The sequence below is a fragment of the Ammospiza caudacuta genome, chromosome 2 (genome assembly GCF_027887145.1).
Source record: "Ammospiza caudacuta isolate bAmmCau1 chromosome 2, bAmmCau1.pri, whole genome shotgun sequence".
NCBI classification, from domain to species: Eukaryota; Metazoa; Chordata; class Aves; order Passeriformes; family Passerellidae; genus Ammospiza; species Ammospiza caudacuta.
Window position 1 is genome coordinate 88,971,141 of NC_080594.1, and position 9,067 is coordinate 88,980,207.

The following is a 9,067-nucleotide window of genomic DNA, read 5'->3' on the forward strand; positions in this document are numbered from 1 at the left end:
TTTGGGATGTGTCTGAGATCATCCTTAGGGTCAAAGACTCCTAAGCATCTAATTCAAAAAGTTAAGCATGGTTAAGGGCTTTTTTCCTCAGAGTTTCCCTTTCTTCAATTATGTATCTGAGAAGAGCCATCAGGCATCACCCAAGGCATTTTGTAAGCAGATGTAAGGAATAGGAATAACATAGCGGTGAGATTTTGTTTGGGATTGAAAGGCAAATAAAGATCATAGCTGCACACAGCACTGCTTGAGAAGCATGATGGAGATGACCACCTACCATTAACTACCTTCTCTGAATTTTAAGAACTTCAAGCGCATTCATTTTCAATTTCACGAACAGCCTAAACTGTTTTTAAGTGGTAGGGTTACCAAGCTCCTACCTTTAGCAGAAATACTCCAGCTTGCAATTAGAGAGAAAACAAATCTAAAAGAAAGAGAGAAAGGAGGAAAATGGGACATGCTATAAAAAGAAAAGTTGGATACAAGTGGTCCTTTTGGTCACGGGCAGTCATCATAACTATCTACACGGTGTGGAGTCATTGCCAGGCTAAACTGACCTCAAGAAAGATTTTTGAGTGGGCTTCCAATACAGATACAGGTCATGCTAATGAAACAGATCCAGTGGCAGGGTGATTGAATGGATGATGAAGAAAAACGATTTTTTGCAGAAAAAGAAAGATGTTGCTTAACATTGTTGCCGCCATTCCACTTTCAGATAAATTTTGGACTCCTAAATACCTACTTTTATACCTACCTACCTTCCCTTTTATACCAAAGGGAAAAGAAAACATTCAATACCATTGAAGCAGATTAGCATTTTTTTGTGATTTCCAGGGAACACCTTTTTTTACTAAGGCATTGAACAGAATTTTACATCTGTGTAGGTCTCTTTCCCTTTTGCACACATGCACTTATATAACCTGACAATTATAAACATCCCAACAAATGGAAGATCCCAACAATACCATGGGAATGGTACAAATCTGTGCCCCCACAGCTGAAGAGAGTGTAGCTGTTACTATTGTTGTTTTCTGTCCCCAAAGTGCTCTTCATCTGTGGTGGCCCTTGGGAGGAAACATGCAAATATATACAGACCCTTAGGACCAAGACAAAAATGACCATATGGCTGCATTTTTTAACTAGATACTAAAATTGCTGGTTCAGAAATTCACTAGCTTCCTCAGTTCCTACATGGTTGCAGAGCAGTGTGTAACAGCATTAGGAAGCAATGTCCAAAGAATTTTTCACTGAGAAAATACTGTCTCCATGTCAGCACAGCCCTATTGACTTCATTACACTCATTATTGATTTAGCTCAAAGAAAAGTTAGACTTAGTGGGGCAAGAATTTGGTAGTAAAAAATGAAAACAGCAAACAAAAAAATACCAAAAAACAGATGACAAATCACAGATGAGAACAAAATGTTCATGATATAAGACAAACATCTGTTGTCCAGGTTATCCCTAAAGTACAGATGGTCTGAGCTTCCTCTTCATCTGAATTTGGAAAATTACAGAACAAAAAAATTGTCCAGTGCAAATATAGCACTGTGAAAGCATTGTGCCCTTTTCCAACATTTTAAAAATTGTCCAATTGTCTTATGCCTTTGTTACACTGTTCAAAAGAAAGCAATGATTATTTTTTTGGGATCAGAGTGGTCAGATTTAGCATTTGAGGCTCTCATTCACAATGACACCAAAGGAAACTCTAGGCTGAAGTTGGGGAGGTGTGGAAGCTGGGCCATTGATGATGCAAGTCTCAATGCAGAGCACTTGTGCTTTCAGTCATTTGTCTCCCTAGAACAATTTCATTTCAGAGCAAAACCTGTTCCCAAATGAGAGGCTGCACAAGACATCCCTCACAAGGGAACTTTTGCTGTCTGAGGAGTAGGGCTTTGCAACAGTGGATACCAAACATCTCCACCTTTCATTTTCATGCTACTGCTGTTGTTGTCAGGGAGGAAGGTTATTTATTTATTATTATTTTTATGCTCTTCAACAGTCTGAAGAATAAATGCTCGACTGCAACAGATTAACCAAGATTTGTACAACCTAATGTGCCCCTTCTCAGTTCATGTGCACTGTGTCACCAAAGTGTCTCAGAGTCTGAGTCAAGGGAAAGGAATCACTTTTCTGCCCTCACTGGCTCACAGAGGAGATAAGGTGAACATCTTAGAGGAGATCACTAACTTATAGCTGGAAAGGTGACCACCTCACCTTCCTCACATCCCAGTGCTTGGCACAGATTGGGAAAATGGCTGGTAAACAGCCTGGCTCTGCCTCATCTAGAGACACAAGAATCTTACTGCAAATACATTTCCAGAAGTCTACTAAAAATAGATTTCTATGTAAACCATGGAATCAGCAGGTAACACACTTTCTCTGAGATCAAAAGTGTGGCTGAATGTGTGCTTGTGTACTTCTCATCTAACTCAGCTGGAGGAAATACACAGGCTGCCCCTGGAACTCAAGATATTTTCTAACCAAAGCACTTGCCAAGATACTCTCTCCTCTGATATGTGCTACTCTCCTTGGAAGAGCAAGGGGAGGGTTCAACCAGGGACTAACATCTATACTGGGACTCTGTTAAAGTTCTCACATTCTTTTCCTAGGCACTGGACCTAATCTTCAGAGGTAGACTTCCTCTCAAAGAACAATTTAACTTAGTGACTTTCCTCTTTTCTTTTTACCCTCTAGACATTCCTTAACTACTCTGTTTTCTTCATAGAAATCTAGGTTCAGACTCAAACACCTGATGGTACTATTTGGTACTATTTATGACTCTGAAGGTCACTTCAGGAACCCACTGATTAAAGATGATCTATAAGTTTCATAAACACACTCCAGTCCCATCTGTACCTAGAGAATATTTGTGCCTGCAGTCATAAATGGAAATCCAGTAATTATTTATCTTGTGAGTTGTGAGGCCATAAAGACTGAAATATATCTTACTGCAGAGGACACAAAGGCTTTTCTTGAATAAAAAGCAATCGCAAGATTTTACTCTGTGCAATATTAAAAATATAAAGAAGCCATCTGTTTTCCTTTCATGGGGGATGATTTTGTGTGTGCTATGCAGTCATTAATGATGCATACTGGAAGAGTTTTCTATATTTATTTGAAGTGAAGCTAGCACTGCACCTAATGGAACACCAATTATGGTTCCTAGAAGTCAAAATGCTGTGGAAATAGATAAATGAGTTACCTAGCTATAAAAAAAAAAAAAAAAAAAAAACAACAAAAAAAACATTACCACATTCATGCACTTCCGACATAGAGAAACACAGACAGCAGGATGCAAAAGCCATAATTTTTGAGAAAATCTTCTATGGCCTCTCTCTTCATATATCTGTTTTTAGCATAGGTACACAGATGCCATTCACATATTCTACACAAACAAATAAGCAGAGTTCCATTTATAGTTTACTTGAGGAAGTTGATTAAACAATGTGTTGTTACACCTATCTACATGAGCTTACATACACACTAGCAAAACTCTGTATGTAGATAGACTTTGTAGAGGTTGAATTCAAACATGTGAAAGACTGAGCTATAAACACACAGCCAAAGCAAAATCTATAAACTGTTTAAAGGGCATTAGTGCTCCAAAGTTATACAGTAAAAATAGATGGCATTATGCAGTTCAGAACATACTGCTCTCATTAACTCCAGCACTGGCTTACATGGAACTCGTGAAGCTAAAATAACACTACTATCATTGCCAAAAAAAAGCACTCGTGAGCTGGGAAAACTCAAATTTTGCTTGCATAATCAAATTTAACACCTCTTCTCTACTGTGTGTGCCATATGAGAGCATCCTTACATGTTCTGACATTACATTTCAGTGTGACACTGGCAGAATTTAGTACATGTGTCATCTAAGGCTGATTCATACCTGATTCTGACACTGCTTATCTTTGAAATCATTACATCTGCAAAAACAGCATTATTTCAAAAATTTTTTACAGTGGTTTCTGTAGAAACCACTGTATGAAGACTTCAAAGCTTAAAAAATAATAACAAAAAACCCCAGAACACAAACAAACAAAACCAAATCACAAACAGAAGAGAAACTCAAGATTCCTTTATTTACTGTCCTTTTTGACACAGGTTTGTGACCCCTCAGCAACAGAGGTGCCGTGTCCCACCTGGTGTGGCCCCCACAGTCCCAGTAAGTCACACACTCTGCTGAAACATTCATTTCACAGCTGAATGTTACAACTTAATCAGACCAATGCTCAGAGTTTGGGGATATAATTCTCCATCTCCTCCCAGGTGTCAGCCCAAAATCTAAAACTATCAAGTATGGTTTTGCCTCAAGTATGCTGTGTACACACTGACCTTTTCATCTTTACCTCTTCTTCCTCATCCCTATCTCCTATTCCCCATTCTTATAGACAACACAGTTCATTCAATTTGGTTGCTGACCCGGTATCCATTTTTTGAGGTCCACATCCTCCTTCCCACCTCCTTACCCTAAGAAACACTGTCTCCTGCTCTGGGCAGTCAGCCTTCTCTGCCCCAGACCTTCTTCCCAGTTCTGGGAACTCCTAGGCTATCAGCCTTCTTATCAGTCTTAACATCCCTGACCAACTTTAACTGAGTTAATACACGCACCTGGAGGGCTCTAAGGATTGTGCATTCTGGAGAAAGTTTAAGAGAACCAGAGTGTAAATTTTTTCTTCATGAACAAGCCTACAAATCATGTGATAAAGTCATAAGAGTTCCATGAGAGCATGGAATACCATACATTGCTGAAGGCCCTTGAAAGTTACTGATACTCAGCAAAACAGACCAAAGTGTAGAGTTTTGTGAGCTAGCAAATACACTCCCTCTACATCAGAGGAAATAACTCACCTTGCAGAAGTGACAGCAGGATCTTCCCCCGTACCTCACTTGCCCCTTGGGCTGAGCTCTGGAGACCATCTAACCATCCAGCTGAGGCAAAGAAGAAAGGGATTGATTTAAGAAGAAGAAGAAGGAGAGGATCTACAACAACTCTAGAGGACTCAGCATGATGTGAGAAAGGGCTCACATGTGATTTCTTTTTTCTAGTGGCATTTGCAAATCCTAAGCACTCTGTTGCATCACCAGCAGTTATTCATCCCAATGGTGAAGACCTGGGCTCTTGTTATTTTGAAGCAGATTAAGTCTTAAAAAATAGAGCTATAGCTCCTTAATCTGTTGCATATTTCTTCATTACTTTCTGAGGAAGAAAATGGTTTCCAGGATAATTTATTATAGCGGTGAAAAAAAAAAAAAGGATGATAATAATAGGGAATAATTTCCCCTCTGTTCAGAATGAGCTGTGGACTAAATGGAACATGTTTTATGAAATTCCCCTTTTCCTTTCTTTAAAAAAACCTGTTCTGATGCCCTAATGATGTACACCTGTTGAATTACTGAATTACTGCTTTGTCATTGATGGTGTGGAGAGCAGGAATTTGAAACAGGAGAACAGGGGAACAGGAATTTGAAATAACAGAAGGCAAAGAGTGACTAAGTGGGGCTGACACCAGAAGGGGCTCAGAGAAGAGCTGAGCCACAGGATGACAACGCCTGGTCCTAGCTGATAAGCCAGGAAGACCAGAAATGGGTCTACCTTCTTTTGTATGCTTCAAAATTTTGAAAGCATGACAAAAATCATATCTTTCAGACATACAGGTTTCAAATTTTAGGGCAGAAAAGGTATGTGTTCAGGACTATACTAATTACAGACTCCATGAATGAGACAAGTCCTGAGACTGAATTGAGAGATGCAGCAAGGCAGGTGGTATCTCTCACCACTGATAGCTGAGATGGAAGCTATCCTTGGGTTTTTAACCTCTTTAACCTGTAACAGTTGGAGGTCAACTCTTTGTCCTGCATACTCCCTCAGGTTTTTCCAAGAAAAATACAATCACCTCCTTAAACTTAAACTGGAGAAATAAACCTCGACTGAATATATTTCCAAATTTAGTCATTTTGTCTAGAACTGGTTTCTTGTGGATGGTGCAACACTGAACTTCATGCTTATGTCAGCTCTCCAAAATGGCTGTTGTCCCACTGTCCAGTGCCACCATTTATTTGAGAGTATCCAGACATACTGCACTTCTTATTACTAAAAATACCAGAGCAAGGATGGCTTGAAGGTTACATTAAATCTGAACAAAAATGCTGGAGTCTGTCACTCTCTGGCCCAAGGAGTAGTGTGGTAAAGGCAGAACAGTTTGGAGGACTTCATGGAGAAGACACAGAGGAGAAACCTGGACTCCTGTGTATGTGTGTGTATGTGTGTCACTCTGTCTGTGATGTGCAATGCTTTGGGAATTAGTTTTGTCTTTTTCTCAAATATTTGCATTCTCCTCATACATTATAGAGCTTCTTTCTTTCTTTCTCTTTCTTTCTTTCTTTCTTTCTTTCTTTCTTTCTTTCTTTCTTTCTTTCTTTCTTTCTTTCTTTCTTTCTTTCTTTCTTTCTTTCTTTCTTTCTTTCTTTCTTTCTTTCTTTCTTTCTTTCTTTCTTTCTTTCTTTCTTTCTCTCTTTTCGTTCTCTTATTTTTGGGGGTTTTTGTCACTCTTCTCTTTTTTTTGCTTCTTTTCTCATGTCATTGAATCCGTGGTAGTCATGGACTTCAGCTTGGAGTCACAACAAGAGTAGCCTTCAACTTCTGTCACTTTGATATATGACTTTTCAGGGAGATTCAATTTAGGATTTTTCAAGGACTTTGAAGAAATTAATGCTTAAATCCTATAGATGTGGCAGAAGCTTAATGCCTCTCCTTATTAGTCTCTCTGCTCCTAACTTGTGGTTCTTGGAAGAGTATATTTAATTATTTTGTTCTTTCATGCTACATCTTTCAGTGTGCCTCTACTTTAGTTCAAATTGCTTTCTGTTAATATGAAATATGGCTAATTTTTTTCAGCTTGTGGTCTACCTCATTTAGTGAAACCTTAACAGCATAACTGTAGATGAGTTTCTGCTAAATGCCCAGAAATGGATGACCAATCTAAAGTATCAGACTCAGTCCTCAGCATAAAACACCTGACAGTCCTGAGACCCAGACAATATAATGTGGTCTCATCTGAAATCTGATTAATAAGCTTGATGTCCCTGTGAGCTGGAGGCTTGCACTTAACAATGACTGGGAGAGGCAGCTAGAAGTGAAGCGAAGCAAAGCATGGTCTGACCCTGAAGGGCAATATTAAGTATTTTGGTTTGCTTCCATGAACATCAGAGTGACAGGATGAAATATTTTAATTAACCTAGCTTTTGGCTTTGCAAGCTTGGTCCAAACTTTTTCCCTCTTTTAGAATCAGACTTGCTCTTCATCCAGACTCTTCCACCAGATGTCTCTCCCCTGGCCTTTCCCATTCTGAAGTGACTTCAGCAAAGGTACAGAAAAATCTACCTTGGCAAACAACTTGCACTGCTAAAAATAATCTCCCCTATGCACTTAGCAGACAGGCAAAGACTATACAGAATGTGTACATATTGATCCTATCATTCATATGCCAGAAGTAATTGCTCCCTCAGAGCATGTTTATAGATCTATACTAACTCCTGGTTTCCTCACAGCATGTCAGGACTGAACAAAGTCTTCCATAAATCCATGTGGTTTCTGGAGCACACAGAGAACCCCAGAAGCTCCAGTGGCAGGTCTGGCAGAAGCTGGTCAGATGGGACAGACTCTTTGGATAATAATTGTTGACACAAAGCTTCACAGGCAGCTGGAGGTGCAGGAGTGCCCATTTCTCTGGGCTCCCACAGGACTGCTGACATGCTAAGCACAGCAGTTTGTTTCAGCCAAGTTTTCATATTCTGTACTTTTTTCTTCAGGGAACTGTGAGCCTAACCTCTCTTCCCTCAGTTATGCTTCAGGCTCAACTACAGTTTCTGTGGGGTTTAGAAACACTTGGAAATCTGGAAACTGGGTGGGGTTTTTTTCAGATTTTGCAGAGACTTGATGAACTTTAGTCTCATCTTGGCTGACTTATGTGGAAGGCAAAAGCTCACCCCAGGACTCTTGGACTCTCCATTCCCCACACTGGACAGAAACACATTTTTCTGATGTCTCTCTCTCCGGCTGACAAGACCAGTCCATGGCCTGTTGCAATTCACTGGTTGTGTTATAGTGCATAAGGAGCCAGCTGCTCTTATCAGTGCAATGTGAGGTTTCCCAGGGATTATAACTCTCAGATCTCCTCCATCCCTTCTCCAATATCTCCACAAGTCAGTGCTACCCTAGCCTATTACTGGTGGAAATGTGCAGCAATCAGTATCAAAACCCAGCTCACCCTGGCTATGTCTACAGAGCTAGAGAAAAGCTGGAAAAAGGCTGACTTCTGGTACCATAGCCAAAGAGGAGTTTTATAGCACCCCTACACGAAACTTATATTAATAAGACAGACAGTCTGAGGACATCAGAATAGAGTTAGGGAATGAGACTAGTTAACAAAAAATAGTTAAACAAAAATATTTAGAAAATATTATTTTAAATTGATCCCTGGTTCAAGAACCTGTGACCAAAAGAATCATGTTCTCCAGCTCTGGCAAAACACCTAGCTCTCTTGGGTAATGCAAAACTCTCCTTCTCCCTCCCCCCAAATGCCTAAAGACAGAATAACAAAGCCTCTTTTGAATTAACTGAAAACTTGTCCCTTTACATGTTTGTTCTAACCTTCTGAATCAGCCTTTCTCATGGGACATGGCACCTGACACTCTGATGTGACAGGGAGCAATAAGACAGCACCAGGACAACTGCCAAAACAGCTGCCTGCAGCTGTGTGGCCACTGAGGATGCATATTGATTAATCAGCAGTCCCAAAGCAGGAGCACCTTGAACATTTGAAATCTTCCCAGGTGTCTCTTTACTACCAGAAGTGCTGGTATGCCACGATCTAACTTCAAGTCTCAGCTGAGCTCCTGGGAGAGGTTTGGCTGCAGCTTGTAAGGCAGGATTGAGAATAGAGGACTGACTTGGTTTTGGAATATAAAACATTTACTGTTGAATTCATTGCTCCCATGGCTGACTGAGAGCAATGATGAGTGGGGAACCACAGGACATGAGGAGGTGACCGGTGACACTTTGGT